Raw genomic sequence first — 19,227 nt, forward strand, 5'->3', positions numbered from 1 at the left:
TCTTCTAGGTGTCTGTGTCATGTCCCTCCCCTTGGGATACATCTTCTCTATTAGTGCTACCTACATGGAGCAGCAGCCTTTATCTCTGACAGTAATTACAGAGCTCGTTAAACACAGAAAACCAAACCCTGGTGTGGAATAAGGAAAAATAAGGCAAGTTAAAAGGTGGGCAGAGTCTGGCATTGCCTCTTCCCGGCGGCGTCACTTTGCTCCCGGGAAAGCACCGTGCCAAGTTTCAGTTTTACACGGCAGAAATGAATCACAGCAAATTGCTGACGGAGCCTCTGCCGCCGTCAAACACCAACCGCTTCGGTATAAAGGGAAAGCGCTGCTGGCCCCAGCTCCTGCCGACTGAGCACAAGGCTGCTAATTAGTAAATAAGGGATAATCCGATCAATTAACTGCCTCAGCCTGGAGGCTGGAGAGGAGGGCACACCTCTGCCGGCGAGGCGGTGGGGAAGGGATGGCTGTGCAGGGTCGGTGTGGGGCTCAGGGCAGCTCTGGGTTTTCAGGGGGCTGGCGGGGGTCTCTGCCACAGGATCCTCCTTGAAACCCAAGCAGGCGATGCCTCTCTCACCAAACAGTTCTCCCTCTCTGGTGAATGTGTGGTTAATTGGGACGCAGTGAATTTGGACCGTGGGATGGATGCTCAGTGTGTCCCCTGTCCGCCGCGGTGCGCTGGGCTCTCCTCCGGCAGGCAGGCAGGCGCGATGCTGGGCATCATTACCGTGAGGCAGAGAGGTTTTTACACCCTGAGTGCATGGGCAGGCTCCGTCCCTCCTCTGGCCACCCCTCCAGGGATGGAGGGGCTGGAGCCTGTCCAGACTGTGCCCTGTCCTCACCCCCTAAGTGATCCCAGTGTCACCACAGCGGGTAAAGAGTGGCTGCCCGCACCCGTGGCGTCTGGCACCTCGTCGGTGCGCGAGGCAAAGGCAAGCTGTGGGAATTGCTGACTATTTCCAGACTTGCAAATTCAACCTCAGGAGACCAGCAAAAGGAAATTAAATGCTCACTCGATGATGGCAAGCAGGGCTCTCCCAGGGCTTTGCGGCAGCGGGGGCGGCTCACCTGCGGAGCCCAGGCCGGGGGGACCTGGCCGGGGGTCCCGCTCCTGCCGCCGTCCCCGCGCCAGCCCCCCTGGGCAGCCCTGAGCCCCCACGGCTCAGCCCTGTCCCGGCAGATCCCTTGTACGTGGGTTTTTCTGAGCATCCCTTGCTGCTTCCCCTCAGCTGGCTTCGGCACTATTAAAACATTTTCCACCAGCACCGATTTCAATTACATGTTTTTAAAAAGTCATTAAAGAGAATTCCCCATGAAATTATTTTTATTTCCCGCCTCTCCTCCCTGCCCCTCTGTCTACTTCCAAACTAATGAGATTAATTGAAAACTGCAAAAACCTTCCAAGGGCCCAAGGCAAACGCAATGTCAAACAAATGTAACTCTTCCCAAACTGTGCAGAATCACATCGACCCTCCCTCCTGCTCGCCCGCTCAGAGCATCCCTCCCGACAAGGGGCTGCATTTGGCAGTCTCAGAAGGTGCTCAGGTTTTGAAGCCTTTGATTTTTTTTTTCTCCCTCCTTTGAGGAAGGAAAAAGAAAGTGCCTGAGGAATGAGAGCTGTCAGAGGCAATAACGTGAAATCTTACTTTCGGCTGGCAGGCGGAGGGGGGCGTCTGTATGGTGTGTGGTGTTAACTGGGGAAGTTGAAACAGGGAAGCGGGGAGGAAGATTAGAGAAGTTATTCTGTTCTCAGCCCCGCAGGTAGGAAAAGAAAAATAAAATCCCTCCAAACCCAATAACCTGCAAACCAAACCTGACAATAGCCCTGTTCACCTCCCAGGCTTTTATCCACTCCCAGTGTTTGATTCCTCCCATCCCAGCGCTGGGTTAATCGATAGAACAAATCTCCGGCGGCATCGCACCTCTCCCGGCCCCCATGGGCTCCTCCAGGACTGATTAAGGCAAACAGCCATTGGCAGGGCTGCACGCCTCGGAACACAGCACGCTTTTTCAGACTGCCTTGCTACTGCCCGCTCAGGATAAACAGAGAGGGAACAATACGGGAGAATTGTTACTTGGTGGAGCAACCGCTCAGTGTCACCTTCCCTCCGGCGGTGCTTTAACTAGTGTGAAGGAAAACCTCAAATAAAGCCCCAAACCCTGATGAATTTCATGGGATCATGCGTTTATACACATATATAGTGGTGAGGAAGAGGGCGTCAATAGTTTCGGAATTGGAGAAAAAATTATTTGCATGGAAACTCCCCCAAAGCCCAGTTTGCGCAAACACACGGGCACAGACGATGGGAGAGAGAATTAAGGCTGCAAGAACAGACTCGCTCCTTTGCCGTGGTGACTTTAGCCTCACTGACAGCTCGTATGTGCTGCCAGCCCCTCTCCTCGCAGGGGCAGGGATGGATTTCAGTGGGACCGCAGGGGAGATGCTGTGAGATGCCCGTGGAGGGCCTGGTGGGTCACCCCCTTGTAAGAGCGCGGGGGGCCTGGGACCGGAGCGTGCGCGGAGAGCAATGAGCACCGCGCCGGCACGGGCCGGGGACCAGGGCAGCCGTGGGATGGCCTGCCCTGCTGCTGATGCAACGGCCAGGCCAAAAAAGACCGTGGCGGATCCAGTCCTCGGCACTCTCTGACAAGTTAAAAACCTCCAGTTTATTAAAGATACATTCCTACGCTAATAAAAGACGCGTTGTCTGGTGGTAGAGAGGCTGCAGGATGTTATGGTTGGAATGTTCCTCGGCCCTTGTGTAATTAAAAGCCCCACCAGCTGTGGATCGCGAGAAGCTATTTTTTCCCGCCCAGACAGACAGACTTGATGTTTTCTGTGATCTCCATGATGTCACCAGCTCCCCTTTGATGTGTGCAACCGAGGAACCGCAGAGGCTCACGACTCCAGGGGGATATTTGTCTGAGTATTGCTCATTAGATGACCCAGTAGGATGGAGGCAAGATTAATTACAGAAGGGAAGAGACCAATCCCTGCATCCATATTCATTAGCACATTAGGGCTCAGTGGACATTGTGGTGAGCCAAATGCAAAAATAATAATAGGACGAAGTCACTTCCCTGAAGATTTCAATAATGGGACAAAAAGATGGATTGTTTTCCCCATTTCATGTGGGGAGGATGGAGACGCAGAGCAATTAAATGCCTGCCTTAACATAATAAAGCAGACTATCCCACAAGGGGTGCGCAGTGGAGCCAGACCCGGAGCAGATCCCTTCTGGTCCCCTTGTGCTTTCACATTTGTATAACACGATGAAAACACAAATTTGCAGTGGTTTCCTTATGCAAGTCCTCCTCTTGGACTGGCTGGTGGCAAGTGACGTTACGGGGTGGCCAGGGGTACTTGGAGCAGCAATGCTGACCGCTGCTGCAGCCGGCAGTGATGTGCCAGCCCTTGGGGTTTGCGGGGCATGAATGAACCGGGGTCTGAGCAAATGGCCTTGGGGATTCAGCCTTCTCCGTGCTGAGTCTTCTGACTCCACTGCATACAAACCAACCTCCTAAACTCACTGGAAAACACTTTGTTCCTATTTTCCTGACACCCTCGCTCCCATCACCACGTTACATGCTGGAGACAAAAGGCTCTCCCATGGCACAGCTCGGGTGCTCCCTGGCGACTGCTGGCCTTTCTCTAGTGACCAGGATTTTCCAGAGACAGAAAAAGCTGGAGGCAAAATCCTGCTGCCCGTTACAATAACAGAAAGGAACACATTTTATGCAAGCCCTCAGATGTGTCCTCTTTGGGCTCGGGGGTCCGCAGAGGACAGCTGGAGCCCGTCCTTCTGCCCAGGTTTGGTAGGCCACTACACTGGTGCTTTCTGGGTTGTTATTCTGAGTTAGAAGAAAACCAGCCCCATTCCAGTGGAGAGGGCACAGCACAGGTCGGAGGAACAGTACGTCCCCTCCACGCACACCCTGGCCGCTTGCTGGGGCAAATACCGGTCCCAAGCCTCCGAGTGAACATTTCTGCAGGTATTTACCCTGCAAGCAGCCCAGAACTGGATTAAGATAAGGTAAGCACTGGGACGATGTGGAAATGCCTGTCAGGCCAACAAACCTGCAGGGCAAATTAAGCAATCATGTTCCCAGGACATACATAAAAATAAGTAAAAAACACTATTAATCCATAGCAACAAAAGGAGATGGCATGGCAACAGCAGCAACTGCTGCAAAACAAAACAGTAACAAGAAGAGAGGAGGGGAGAGAGAAAATAAAGCCCTGCTCTGTCCTTCAGAGGTTTTTAAGGTAAAGTGGGATGCTGCATCCCAGGCCGGTGGGAGTTGGTACATGGGCTGGGTGGTGATGCGAGGGGCTGGCTGCGTGGTCCTGCATCGCCCTGTGCATGGCTCTGCTCGTCTGCTGGGGTCCTGGGGGACCCTGGGGTGCCTGGTCTGGCCTCCGGAGCCGGGAAGGGGCTGCAGCAAGGCAGTGGCCGTGGCACGGGACAGCGGTGACGGCATTTCCCAGGCTGTCCTTAGGGCAGGTCTGACTGCTGTGGTTCTCTGGGCGTACCTGAGCCTGTGCTCGGGCTGAGACAGGTCCCAGCTCCTGATGATCGCCAGCAGAGCAGGGCTGCGAGCTGAGGATACCAAGCCCATTGTGGGTTTTTCCCACCCCTAATTGCTATTGAGAAAATGAAAGCAAAAAATGGCCAGCACAGGAGGAACAGTCCTCAACAGCAGCTCACATTCACTTTACAAAGATGAGCTGCTCCTGGCTGTTGGCACTGCAGAAGAAAAAGAGCCGTTTACCCCTTAGGACTGATGTGCTGTGGACTCGCTGGATTAAATAACCAAGCCCAGGAGCGCAGCTGCTTCTCAGAGGCAGCTCTGCTGTGCTCCCATCCTCCAAAATGATGCTTTCGGCTCCGATGAGGGCCAGCCCCCCAAGAAACACAACTGGGATAAACTCGGCTTCAAAACAAGGCTCAAACCCTGTTTTGAACCCAGGTAGTGCTCTGCTGTGGGTGCGTAGGAAGAGCGTGATGGAAATAAGCCCTAATAGGTGTTAATTTGAAGTGGCAAGTTTGTGAGTCAGGCGGGGGGTGCAGGGGGGAGTGGGCAGGCGGCACGGTGCAGGGGTGAGAAGTGTTGCTGCTTCTGCTGCGTGCTGAAAGGGGTGACGTCCGCTTTTGGCACGGCAGGCCAGCCCGAGAGCACCGCAGGTGTGGTAGGTGGGCTTGGGATTGGGAAGGAGAAAGGGAGCTGCGTGGAGAGTAGAAAGGGGATTGCATAAAGCTGAGTTACAGGCAATTTGGCTTTATCAGAACCCACGTTCAATGGATCGTTGTTAAAAGGAGGAGATTTTCCATGCTGCGAGAGCCAAAGCAAATACAGTGAAACTTAATTAAGTGCTTGCCTGCTAAAATAATAATTTTCTTATGAATTGAGGAAGGTAAAGTACAATGAGAGATGGACCTGATAAAGGAACAGTGATTCTCCAGTTGCCTGGCAGAAGTGCGCAGGTAAAGAGCACCGTAAAGCAGTTTTTTTGGTGGGGAAGGTTCTCCACTCTTTCCCTCATCCAGGTCCATGTGTCGGATGCCCTCCACAGCTGTGCTGCCTGCCGAAGCCCTCATTTGTCTCCATCACAGAACATGAACGTACACTCCAGTGCTGCTCGACACAGCTCAAGGAAGGGTATTGTCTGCATTACCGGCAGTGAGTGGAAATATTAATGGTCGTCTAGAGGAAAGAGAAGGAAAGGGGAAAAAAAAAAATCTGTGAATAACTGCAATTTTAATTCTGCTCTTGCTTGCTGGGGCTGGGGAGATGGGAGGCACCTCATCTGCTGGGCCTGGGGCCACTTCTGCACTCTGAGAGCTTGTTCAGTGGGGCTCTGGACAGCAAAAAATGTCAGCTGGAAGAAAGCTCTTCCAAATAAGAAGCGAATGGTAATATCATCATCATAGGAAGAACCCGGGAGAATCGTTTCAAGAGGCGAAGCTGGAAAAAAAAGAAAAAAAGAAGTCTTGAACCGTGCACCTGCAGGACCGGCTGCCCGTGAGCGTGCGGAGCATGCCTTGCACGCGCGCGTGCACTCCTGCGGCACAGCCGGAGCGCTTTGCTCCCAGGTCTGCAAAAATTGCAGACTTAGAGGCCAGGCAGAGATTTCTTTTAAAAGCCTTTCTCTAAATGTTTTTTCAATTTAGACAGAAAAAAATTAGGCTAGATAGATGGCTTTCACCTTTAAAGGGCTCCTCCCCGGCGGCACTCCACCGGCAGGACCGCTCCCGGCTCACCCCGATCCGCCGAACCCAGGGGCATCAGCATCTTTTCGCACCCTGGAAAGAGAGGCTTTCCAGCTCTCCCCAGGCTGTGATAGGTGTCAGGGCACCAATGTAACGTAGCAAAATGAGGAGAATCAGAAGCAATTTGGAGCTTTTCTCTTTTTTCAGCGCTTGGCTTCGTCCCGGCACTGCTGGCTCCAGTCAGTGCATTTGACTTGTTGGGTTTGACTCGGGGTTCGTGGGTTCAATACTTTTATATTGAGGCCTCAAACCATGGGGAAACCATGGTTAGGCCAAACCCCTGCTTTTCCATTATTTTAATAAATGTGATCTTTTATAAAAAGTCTAGTTTTCTAGCCTCCTCCAACTGCAGTTATTCTTTCTCTCTCAAAAAAAACCCCCAGAAACCAAAAGACTGAATTTGGACCCTGCGTTATTTGGCAGTGACTCTTTTAGATACGTCGAACATTACTTCATGGTTGAAATTACAGAAATAAGCCTGCTAATAAAATAGAAACTAATAACTTTACCCTCTTTGTCTTTCTATGGGAGTCAGGAATGGCTTGGTCTGTACAATAATTACACTGTATGCATGGCAAAAAAAGTTCTTGACTCCTGCCATTCCCAGCCCTTCCCCACCAAAGGAAAAAAAAAGTTAGCAATATATTTAAAACAGTTTTATTTACCTTGAACTACTCAGCCAAGAATGCACATTATTTAGGGACTGGAATAAAAAGCCATTCACTCTAGTTGAATTGGCCATTTAGTTCAATTTGTGTGTGTTACTGCAGGTAATTACTATGGTAATAATGTACTGTAATCTGTGCTGATTTGGAACTTGTCCTGTTTCTGTATTAATAATAAGTGCCATATATGTACTAATTACCAGTTTGTTACCATGGTTATTTGCGTAGATGCCATGTTAATGATACCCTGGAAACATAAAGCAATCACATTTTTGAATTAAATCTTTGTGGTCTCTTTAGTGCTAAAAGCCCAATTCACATAAAATAATGATGAAGAAAATGAGATCATCGTCGCTGACTTGCCAGCAAGCTGATTAGCTGCACTGCATAAATATACGATTTTACCATACTGAAAAATTAGAGCCTCCAAAACATTTTCCATGGTTGCTAAGTAACTTCCCAAAGATTACATCACTTACAGGAATACGCGGTGCCAAATCTGTCATGCACACGTATTTATAGAGCATACAGTGCAGGGAACGTATGCTCGGCGGAGAGGGCTGCGGTGCTGCCATAGGTGTAAGCTGCTGGCTCCCTGCCAGAGGAGAGGGGTAAATAAACAGGCATCCCTCCCCTTTCCCGACACACTCACACCGGCCCCCCTTACTCCTTGGAAGGAGCCAGGAGGCAATCCAGAGACATCTATTTTTTAGGATTTTTTAAAGCCAGAAGGGACCTCTGCTATCCCTCCTCTACAATAATTTCACGCTGTGAGTCCCGTGCTGGCTTGTATCTCTTCTCCCCTTTAAATTGAACCGAGCAGCACATTTTGGGGGATGATTTGTTGGAAATGTGTACTGGAAGGGACAGGGCTGGCTACCGCTGCCTCCCAGTCCGAGCGAGCACTGCTGTGTATCACCGCGCGCGGGGTGCGCGCTCGCGCAGGGCAGACGCCTCGAGGTTTTGCTGCGGGACGATGAGCAGCACTTGTCCCTGCAAAGCTTCTCCCTGCGGTCTGCCATCCAACTTGTTCTGCAAACAACCTGCTATTCCCACGCAGCAGCTACTTTGCTGGCCATACTGGATCTACATTACAATTAAAAATAGTTTATTGGCAACAAAAACATTCCCTTTTCCCTGATCGCACAGTAAACAATGGGTCCTTCCTACCCTAAAATTAATGGCAATTCTTTAGCCAGATGACATTGGTGCAGGGGCTGGGGACCGGGAAAGCTGGAACAGTGAAGTTGTGTGTCCCTGCAGACAGCAACGAATAAGGCAGGGAAACCTATAGGCCCCCACCCTATAGCAAAGTCTGATCCCTACTGCGGTGGGTGAAGCTCCATGGATCTGGAGCCCTTGCAGGTCCATCAGGAGCAGCAAGACCCAGAGGCTGCAGGAGGCAGCAGGGTTTGGGCACCCCGGGCCAGCCGAAGGATGGAGCCGGGGCTCTCTCACCGGCAGGGTTTGTCCAGGAGATGAAGAAGGAGGTGGGGAAGAGCATCCTGGTGAGTCTGCTCAAGAGAAATTGGTGTCCTGGACCGCGTGTATCCATGTGGCTCCCCAGGAGGACCAATAGCCGCTGCAATACTGCCAAAAGCCCTGGGAAAAACACAACATCAATTTGCCGAGTGAAATGCAGGCTCTGCTCTCCTCTAACCTGACCCTCAGCACATCGTGGAGGGGCTGGATGAGGTCCCCGCTGGAAGATGCCCCTGGCTTTCACCCGGTGAGATGCTGCTGGACCACGGCCGCGGTGGGAGCAGAGTTTCTCTCCGTTATCCTCCCTCCGCTTTGGCCCAAGGCCATCGCAGCGTTTCCCTCCCCGCTCCTGCAAACCCCAGTCCCGAGCAGTGGATGCCATGTCATTTGAAAAGCTACTTAATGCTCTTTATTATCTGGTCATTATTTTTCCACTGAAGCCTGAGATAAGCAAAGCATAAATCAAACTAGAACAGCAGCCACTTGGAGCAGGTAAAGGATGGAAAAGATTTTAATCAGTGAATCTGGGCAAGAAAAGCCAAAAGAGGGAGAGGGAGGGAGGAAGGGGGGTGAGAAACAAAGAAAGGGAGAGAAACACCACTTGTTGTTTGTGGGATGAAGACAAATGTTTCCAAAGCCACATTTTCCACATGACTCCCAGTAAAAGCTCTTAGTTTGATTATTAATCACAGGGCGGCCTCCATCCATCACTCCATCCCTCCGTGCCTCCCGAGCTGTTTGATGTGCTACCCTCCGCTCTCCCATTCCACATCCCCCCCGTCGGGCTGCTCTGACAGGGGAAAGCCCGGGAAGTTATTTCAATAAAGAAAATGCAATCAAATAAATAGAGGAGGAAACAAATAAGACTATCAGGAAAGCTTCTGCTGCGCCGGTTGGATCCCTGCCTCTTGAGGCTTCTGGAGAGCTGCTGACACTGGGAGCGTCTTCTGAAATGGATGGACTTTGCCTCTTGCCTCATACATCTGTTTAATGACCTCTCCTTGCAGGCACTTGACATGTGATTTATGGGATATAAATTTTACCTCTTTGCTTCGGTGTTGCAATCGCTACGTTCGGCAAGGTGAGAGCTCCTCACCCCGCGGGGACGCCGCGCCGGCTCCCTTGCCCTCCTGCTCACTGAACTTTCTTCCTCTGGCTCTTCCTTTAAAAAAACAACCACCAAAAAAACAGCAGACTGTTAAAAAATGTGTTTTTTCCTCTTTAAAAGAAAACAGCTGATTTCCTGCAAATAACGAAAAAAATATATATAAATAAATAAGTCCTTGGTTCTTTTACTGGCATCTGTAGCCTCTAATTCATAAATTCATCAGGACTTTCCCAGGATGTCAGTTTTGGCAAATGAGCCCTGAGTTGCTTCATGCTAATGGAGCGGTGGGCTGCCTGACCTCAGGAAATAGAGAGGCCAAACATGAAAAAACAGAGCCGGGTTCAAGGCTGGGGCTGTGAACCCCAGATTTGAGGGTGAGGTCGGGAAAGGGTCAGGGCAGCATTGTGTGCGCGCGAGGGAGAAACCCTGGTTTCTATTTAAAACCTTTCATGCCGCTGCCAGAGACCTCTCGCCATTGTGTGCGGGAGCAGCCCGGCTATTGAGAAATGCGCCTTGAAGATCCTGACTGCAGGAATGGGAAAAGATTGGAAACAGTCACACTTACGTGTTACAAACCAAACCCTCCCCTACCTTGGGAAGAAAGGGAGGGCAAGATCTGCCTGGCTCTTTTCAGCGGCTAACGCAGATGGATTTGCTTTGGCATTTAAGGGTGATGGATGTGCCAGGTGCTATTCATTAGAAATGATTTGTTGGGGCCAGCGTAGCTCGCCTGCCCATTAGGACGCATTTACTTCGCAGGTTAGTAATGATGGGTGCGCTTAATAGTTTCTAAGTATCAGAGGGCATTAAAAAGCCCTGGAAGAGAAGGCTATCAATATTTACAGCTTCAATTTGTTGGGGGAGGAAACCAGTGCGTGTGCCTGGAAGGGGTGTCCGCCCCGAGTCCCTGCTCGCCGGCGGTGGGTGTTGGCACGGGGGAGGCTGGAGCGGAGCATGGGGGAACGGCCGGGAAGCCGGTTGTGCTTTGTCCTTAACGCATCCAAGTGATGTGGCAGCAGCAGCTTGTTCGGCTCCGGTGGAAACCGAGAAACCGAGGCCCATCACCAAATTCGGGTGCACGCCGAAGGCAGAGCCGGCGGCAGAGCCCAGCAGCCCCAGGTGCCGCCCCGGGGGGTGGTGGTCCTGTTGGGGTTGCCTCTCTGCGAGCATCATGGACCATGATCAGAGGAGGCGGAAGGTCATTCACTGAGGGATGATTATGGCTATTACATCCCAATTCCCTTTCCCTGCCCTCCCCCCGGCCCAGGCTTCACTCGGAGCGAGATCCCGTTAACAGCCCTCTGCCGATGGGCGGCCATTTACTTAAGTCCCAATTTTTCATTAAAATAGCACATATGGCTATGAAGCATCGCAAGGTCACAGGGCTGCATTGTCTCAGCTTAATATGATGCTATTAAGGCTGGACTATAATGTCCCAGATACAGCAAGTTCAGCAGCGTAAGATCAAGCATTGGGCAAGACTGCAATTTCCTCCTGTCCTCCTGATATGATCTTATCAAAGCCTGAGTGATCTCTATATACGAAATTGCACCAGAGAGCATTAAATATCGTGAAAGGCTCTGCTTCCACCGGCCCGTGGGAAGGCTGGGTTCACAGCCTGTCTGCCTTTGTGTCGCTGCCTCCCCTCTCCGGCAAGGACCGGGGCAGCATCGGCTGGGGTGATTCAGTCAGCCAGGCTGAGAGATAGGTGTGAGTTCATCTTTTATCTTGGCCATTGGTTTTTTTTTTGAAGCCTGACCTCTGTTCAAGCCCATGTGGTTTTGAGTCTAATTTTTTGCCCAGCTCGGCATCACGCTGCTTGGTCTCGGCTGCCCTCGTGGCCACTGCGCTGGCCTGGGACCCTCGGAGCGGTGGCCATCACTGCTTTCTGCAACCCTCAGCAACCCTTTTATTTCTCCCTCAGCTAAACTAGACAAGAATCATTCTTTTCTTCCAGCCTTTATCTTCCTATCTGAGCTACAAGTGCCTGCATGCAGTCCCTTTATCTTACCGCATACTTGTACAGTTCCTCGCACAGCAGGGCCCTGCTCTTGGGACTTGATGAAATGCAGGAAGACTAGCTAACGATTATGGAACAGAGGCAGAGGTAGGAAAAGGTAGGCTGGAAACTGTCTGGTGCCTTTATTAAGTCATGCAAGGATATGGCATTTATTGACTCTTTGGCACTGATATAACATGGTGTACGTGTGCCCAGATGGGAGGTTTTCATAGCAAGAAGAAAGCACATAAATAAAGGCAAGTTTGTGTGCACACCAGCCCTGCCAAGGAGGAAACATCTCTCGCAATGTCTCCACACGAAGGGTTTGCAGAGCAAACAAACGTGTTATTTCATCTCAGTAGCACGGAGACACGCCAAGCCCCGCCGCAGCCCGCACCGAGGTGCGCGGTGAGCCTGTGCGGAGGGCGCGGGGAGGACCGGCGTGGAAGGGACGCGGTGGCTGCTCCCTGCAGATGCGCAGGGTGACACCGCCCGTGCATGGCCGTGCCGTGGTGCGGCCGCGCCGGGTGGGTGCCTCCGCGTGGCCCTGTGCGCACCGGGCGAGCAGGGGGATGAGAGGGCGGCAGTGGGAAGGGGTTTGCTTGCAAAACAGACCAACCAGCTCGCCAAAAAGGAAAACAGATGCAAAAGCCAAGCTTCTCTGCCATTATATCCCATTTGAGTCAGAACAGCTTAAAAGATAATTAGTTAATTGAGCAATGGAAGCCATCTCCCTATAGCTATGTGTCAGCTCCTATTAACTGCTCTGTAACGTTAGCTGAGAATACACAGATACTCTCTGGAGATATCGATCATTTATTTATCAGGCCCTGCGCTTCCCCTTCGGTGGGCAGGGATCGCTGCGGTGGGCAGCCGCTCCATCACGCCACGCCAGGCTCCGCAGACAGCCGTCAGCTGCAATTGTTTTCTAGTGAAAATAGATGTTCAGTATTGATCTCTTTCCTCCAGTGGAGTCCGGGGGCCTTCTCCTTAGTTACTCTAATAAAACACAACTAATTAAATTTGTGCCTTGCTTTTTCAATATTGCATTATCCTAATTACTAATTAAGGGGACCACATGTAAGGGATAGGCATTATTCCCTGCAAAAGATCCCCTAATGGCCTAAATGACATCTCATGGAAGGAGGAAATCTTTCAGCAAAGGCCAAGACTGAAGCTTGGGAAGGGATCCCTAGGGGCAACTTAACAAGAGGCTCTTTAACTGTTCAGCTGCTGCCCTAATATTTGCTGAATCATGGACTGTGTGGGAAAGCTCCCGTGCAAAGCTGCCCTGCACCGGGAAGCAGCTCAGAGGCAGGGAAGCTCATGCTTCTGTGCGAAGAGAAATTGGGGAGGAATGAAAAGGAATGGGGACCTCTGTGCCTGCCACCATCTGCCTGGGCAAGCACGTCAGGGGAAAGCGGAGGAACCGACTCCTCAAGACGAGTGGGTCGCTCACTCGCGTCCTCCCATGCTGAGCCCAGCCACGCAGCCCGCCTGACCGCAGCGTCCAGCCCGCACCGGGACATACCAGCGCTGGGGCTTGTCAGGGAGGAACGAGCCCTTTCAAGCCTGTACATGACGTCCTGCTCTTGTCAGGTCTGTGCCAAAACGGTTTCCTTATGTTCCAAGCGGCAATTAAATAGACAAAATCACAGAGAAGGCTCTTTGGGGGACCGCTGGCACCTTGCCACTCTGCGCTCCAGGAGCACCCAGTTATTACCAGCGACTCTGGGTAATGAAGCACTGGGCAATGCGCTGAGCAAGGGACATAAAAGCCAGGCTTAAAGCAGACCTCCAGGCTCTCAGCAGCCCTGCTTTGGGACTCGGACCAAGTTAAGCTGACTTCTACACAAGGACCTTTGAATAAATCCCCAAATTCCCTTAATATGCCCCAGGGACCAAAGATCAGCCATGCAGGAGCCGGTGCTGGGCTGCGCTGACCCTCTCCCTGCTGGAGCACCCTTCGCTGGAGTTCTCTAACGTTTTTATTTCATTTTCCGTGTGAATCGCTGCTCACACTCTGGCTGTTCTGGCTTCATAAGTCACCAGTTCATTTCTCATACGGCTCTTTTAGAAACATATTTTTCCCCTTAAATATGTGGCCTGAAAGTGTGAACTGAGATTTATGCTGAAAAGAATCGGGAAAGAATAGCAAATAGGTACTTGTTGGAGGAAAAAAAAAATACTTTGGGCATTATAGAGAATCCCTAACACTGGGACTCATGAAGAACATGTTCGGCCAAAGATGTGGGGATTTACCACGGCCAGCTTTACTGCCCAGTGCAGCAATGATACCTGGCCTTTGGGATGAGCCTTTCAGCTGTAGGTCTCTAATCGGGAGGAGAAGAGTCATTTGACATCTGGGGAAACTGAGGCACTGCTGCACCTTGTACCAAGACAGGGACTGCTAGAGGTCAAACACCTTCCAGATCCTCCCCGTTTCCCTTTTCGTGATGATTTGCGTGTTGCTTTATGTAGCACTGTTACAGACAAAATTTGGCCAAGGAACCATATCATTAATTGAAATTTAAAAGGACTCCAGACAATATTGATGTCTATGATTTAGCGTCCTCTTGGTTTCTATTCTGCTCACAGGCTAAATTGATCATGGGTCGGGTCCATTTTGGCTTATTTTATCTCTCCTGTCCTCGAAGTGATTGAAATCTTAATAATCAAGTATAATATCAACGCCAAAGTTTTAAGCAATAAGCATATAAACAGAATGAAGGGAAGCAGAATGCTCATGTCTCTCAACAGTGAAAATTGCTCCGTTTTATTTTCCTGTAGCAGATGTTAAGTTTCCAATAATAAAATAAAATAAAAAATCTAAGGGAGACATTTAGCAAAGTATAGCTTTACACTCCAGAGTTATCACTCCAATTTCAACTGGGACCATAAAGTTTTATGAGCTATTAAATTGTCCTAAACCTCCTTTAACACACTAGCTCTAATGTTGGAGATTAACCATTTAGAAAAAGGAGGTTACCTTAGCAGAGATCGGGCCATTTTCCTGCACTCTTATTCAGTCAATAACACTTTTCTGTGGCAGAGCCATTTGCTGGAGTGTGTGGCTGGTAATTAGCTGCATGCCCTGCAGGTAATGCAGCCGCAGTAGATGCAATCCCTCCCACAGCGAGAGGAGCAGCAGCAGCACCAGGACGGATGCTCAGGAAAGCAGAGCTCCGGGCTGGGACTCCAGAGAGCAGAGGTAAAATCGCAGCTCCTTGTCTGGCTACGGTTTGGCTCATTCTCCCATCCCCTCACCCATTCAATAGGGATGCTCATGGTTTCTTCTTTCTCCATTTCCTTTTCGTTTGGGTGACAAATCCACCTGAACATGGCCTTTGGTTATGTTTTATTACCTTGTAGAAGAGACCCTTGATCTTAGCCTGAAACCCCTGGATGCTAGAGTGAAACTGGTCTGTACATGACCCAGGGAAAGGTTAATAGCGATTTCAATTTGCACTTACAGAGCTCTTTAAAGAAGAGGAACTTAAAAACACTCCAGCCACATCCACGGAGTGTCACAACACCCTCCAGAAGCCCAGTATTATTTTATTGATTTTTAAACAGGTGCAAACCCAGGAGCAGAGATGGCCTGGATCCACAAAATGATCTTCAGCCTGTTAAAGGGGACTCGTGGGACTTTGCCACTTGTAATCTGCCAAATTGCCACCCTTCATCTCCCTGCTGAACTGGTGGGTAACCCTCTGGGCACCAAACCTCTGAAAGTGTCATCATTTTGACTCTAAGGTAGCCCAGCTGTCTGATGGTCTGGGCTGGTCACACCTGGAAATATCTGTCTTGAGAGAGCTGAGCAGCATGGGGTTGTCTCATGCTGACGACTTGCAGGGATCTGGTGTTTCTCCTAAAATTTCTGCTGTAGCTCCTCTTCCCCCATAAGCTCTGGACGGTCTCCTGCTTGGCTGGCTTACAGCCCTGCTGGGGGCTGGAGCATGGAGGAGCGCCCTGTTATTCAGCTAGATGGTCGCATCCTCACTTTCCCCTGATGTTACCTTAAACTTTTTGGGGCCGTATGGGAAGCCATCAGGAGGAGAAGTGGGACCTGCCCCCCCCGAAGTGCCTGGCGAATACAGCCCCAATGTGTGGGTAAGAGCGAAGCCGGACCCCCCAGCGGGGCTGAGCCTGGGATGTGCACAGAGCAACTGGACGACGAGGCGCTGGGGAGAGGGCGGCTCCTTCCCGGGAGGAGTTTTGAAAGAAAGGGTAACCCCTGCTCTATTTTTGAAAGAAATGTCGCAGAGGCCTTCTCCTGCATCCTGCACACCGCCACTGCCAGGGCTCTGCTGCAGCACGGGCTGGCTTGGCAGCCCTCAGGGGTGGGAAATGTCTCCTCCCAAAAGCCTGATTCCCGTTTCCCCTCTGATAAGATCAGCAAAGACTAGTTTTCCCCCTAAATTTTTTTGAAGGCATTTCCTATTTTGAGTCTTTGTTGATGGTTTCCCCTAGCCAAAGGCTTAGAGCGGACACCTCCCAAAGCCAGGGCGGGATGTCTTGCCCATGCACCCACTCTCATAAAGATGCGTTAGGGGATGCTTCAAAGCCTCTGGTACCTGTGAGAGGAGCAAGCCGGACCCTACCATCAGTCTCCTCTATTATAGCACAGCACATGTTCAAGGTTTGGCTGCTCTGGAGTGTCTTTGCTTTCTTCTCCACCATCTACTGTGGTTAAAATCCTAACTGGGGCTTCAGATTCATGTACAGTCAGTGCAAAGTGCCATCGTGCCACCCTGTTCTGGGGAGCAGGGTTATCCAACTTGGATCCTCCATCAGACTTTGAGGACATAGTTCACCAGGTTCGTGTACACTGCAGCCTTGTTCTTTTTGATTAAAAAGATGCATTCTGCTGTCTGAGATGCCTCAGACATCAGCAGAAACTGCATTAAGAACAGCCATTTAGTACAGTAAGCCCCAGGCTTCGGAAATGCTCTGACTAAGCCTATCTTCACTGGTACAGATGTCTCCTATGTCCCGATTCACAGAGAAACAAGGTTTAACTGATGCAAGTTTGGAGACTAATAGGGCAGGCCATCTACAGTTAGATGGAGGTTTAAACTTTTGGAGCCATGTCTTCTTCTGCAATTGGGTTAGGGCTCAGAGGAAGAAATCCCTCAGATGTAGCATACTACATTGCAGTGGGCATTTTGATTGAGCAAGTTTTAAGACTGAGTCAGAGAGATTTCCTAACACCTCTTCCCTCCCCACACAACAAACATCAACTCTGAAAGACAGAAAAGCCCTGTTTCTCGCTCATCCCGACTGGAGACGGCCGGCCTGGAGCCACACGGGGATTCAGCGGTCCCCTGCCCAAAGGCTGTGAGTTTCCCTCTGCAATCTTTAATTGCCCTCAACTACTGCTCAGATGAAGGGCACCCTAAAAATACTACATACCCTAATAGAGCTTGAGTTCACAGTTTTCTTCTTCCAGATCCCCCTCTCTTGAGTTAAAGTAGCCCTGATTGACCAATCCCATTCTCTACTGGTCCCTACAAGAGCCCCCCAGCATCTTCCCAGAAAGCAAGTCCCAGCTGGAGCAGGGCATGGGCTTATATAGCAGCCTTGATATCCCAGCTTGCTCTGCTGGGGCTCCTGGCCCCACACAGGTGTGTTGTCCTCACTCTAAGGGTCTCGATCAGAGGGAGTAAAAGACCCAATACCCTGGGAGGTGCTTTGTTCCTCAGCCTTAATAGTTAAAGGGATGAAAATAAATGCAAGGCCCTATTCAAACCAGAGACCTGTCATCATTTCTAGGCCATTCATCTGCCTCTTTCAGTTCCTTTGCTTTCCTTCTAATGTATGTAGATGGAGAATGCAAATACCATCGTGAGAAAACTGACCTTTTGGCTGAATGTCACCAAGTTCTGCAGCAGTGGGAGTGTTTGCATTCAGTCGTTAGCTTTAGCCCGTACAATTATTTATATATCCCTGTAAGACTCGATGGGATGACTCAAAAATGGTTTTGACCTTGGTTGTTCTGGTGGTTTGATGGGCTGCAGTCCTTAAATGTTGTGTTGTTAACATCAATGCTAGCCTTTCAAATTAGCAACCCCTAACATGTACCAGGGTCTACCACTGTCCTAGAAAAGCCATCATTCAATAGCTGGGAAAACCAGCCAGCAGTCTGAGATTACACCTCTAGGAAGGGAGTCATCTAAACTCTATTACTAACATGATGTTTAATGTTGGAAACCTAAAATATAAGGTATTGGGCTTGAAATTCCTAAGGGACCTTGTTTCCAGAGCTTCTAATTGATGAAGTCAACTTCAAAGGCACCCCAAAGCATCCCGCTTTGGCCATGACGAGCTGGGTATGACCACACGGCATGCTGCTGGTGCTGCTCTGGAGTGACAGATGTTTTCTCATAGAAATTAAGCCCAAAATGCAGCTTTGGTGGCACTTCCAAAAACCTTGGCCACTCCACCCATGCCTGCAGGAACCTTACAGTGCTTCCTTAGCCCTCACCTCCCTAGGAGGGGGTTCGAAGGCTGAGCTGGCATGGTCTCAAACTTTTCTCCTGTACGGATTTCACGCTGGTTGAAGAAAAAATGCTCTCTGCACCGCATTACAGGCAAGCAGTCTGCCTGGCTGCTGGGCTCCCTCGCTCTGAATACTAACGCTTTGCTTTTGTGCTTGCTCACCTCTTGTTGAAGCTCTGTTGAATTTCATTCCAGCAGACAGTCTTACATCGTACGCTTCCTTTGTATGATGTTAAAATCCGTCCCTGCCATTCTTGAGGTGGTCGGCTGAGCGTGCTGGGCTGAGCCATGTGCAGGGAGAGTGGCTTACGGCACGAAAACCCGGGAGGGGGTTTGGGGTGAGCTGCAGAGGACCAGAGACAGAGCTGGGAGTCATCCGAGCGGGGCTCCAGCAGCTCGGCCGCCCCGGGTCTCTCCCTCCATCCTGCCAGACTCCAGCCTACTACCATCATTTTGACATCCAGCACCTCCAAACCCTTTCCTCGTCCTTTTCAGCCCTTATTTTACATGCCACAGCCATCCTGTCGCCTGCATCCCAGTGATGTTGCTCAGAGAAATTAGGGCAACTGCTGTACAGGGTTTTTATTAGTATTGCCAAACTCTTTCAGCATTTTTAGAAAGGGCTTGAAAAGAGGCCAAGTCGTTTCTCCTTCTGTTTCTTTTCCTCCCCCTCCTCCCTCCCCACCCCCCCTTCCCTTTGCTGTCTGCGGATGCTTTGGGATGAATTAATTTAGATGTGTGGTTTTGAATGTTTTTGGCTCCTGGTTATCGAGCCATTCAGCAGTTCGGGGAGCCTCCCCCATCGGCTGTTATTGAACCAGACAGAGAGGGGCGGAGGAGATGGCAGCGGCCTGATTTGTTGGCTTGTTAGTTCTGCTCCTGCGAACCGTCCATCGTCTCATGTTTCTGCAGGCTGACAGGGAGAGACGGCAGCCAAAACGCTCCTCGCGGGCTGGCTGCAGAGCGATGCCCCTGCACGGGTTCATTGCTGTCGTCTCGGTGGGAGCAAAAATGGGTGGTTTCTCTCTGTTTTCCCTTTGCTCGCCCCTGCCGCCCATCAGGCTGTCACCCCGGCTCTGCTCTGGGATCCCTGTTGGTGTCTCAGCAAAGTATTTTTAGTCCCAAGGGGAGGCAGAGACCACTGAGCGACAGCGGTATGCATGTGGAGAAGCCCTTCTCTCCGGTCCTTGCTTGCATCCT

At 50.7% G+C, this 19,227-nt stretch overlaps 1 long non-coding RNA gene across 3 annotated transcripts; it reads right to left on the minus strand.

Moving 5' to 3' along the window:
• Positions 1-5,674: 5,674 nt before the first annotated feature.
• LOC148056249 (uncharacterized) lies at positions 5,675-18,486 on the minus strand. 3 transcript variants are annotated; one of them, XR_015703777.1, is made up of 4 exons: positions 10,119-10,157; positions 9,463-9,581; positions 8,396-8,539; positions 5,675-5,967 (listed from the first exon to the last, which is right to left on the minus strand). It is a non-coding gene; the product is annotated as an uncharacterized LOC148056249 (long non-coding RNA). The 3 variants fall into 3 exon arrangements; XR_015703776.1 differs by lacking the exons at positions 5,675-5,967; positions 10,119-10,157 and adding an exon at positions 18,190-18,486 and having other exon boundaries at positions 6,914-8,539; XR_015703775.1 differs by lacking the exon at positions 5,675-5,967 and having other exon boundaries at positions 6,914-8,539.
• Positions 18,487-19,227: the final 741 nt, after the last annotated feature.

This window comes from Nipponia nippon, unplaced genomic scaffold (genome assembly GCF_047370975.1).
Source record: "Nipponia nippon isolate SJK-2023a ecotype South Korea unplaced genomic scaffold, ASM4737097v1 scaffold_16, whole genome shotgun sequence".
NCBI lineage: Eukaryota > Metazoa > Chordata > Aves > Pelecaniformes > Threskiornithidae > Nipponia > Nipponia nippon.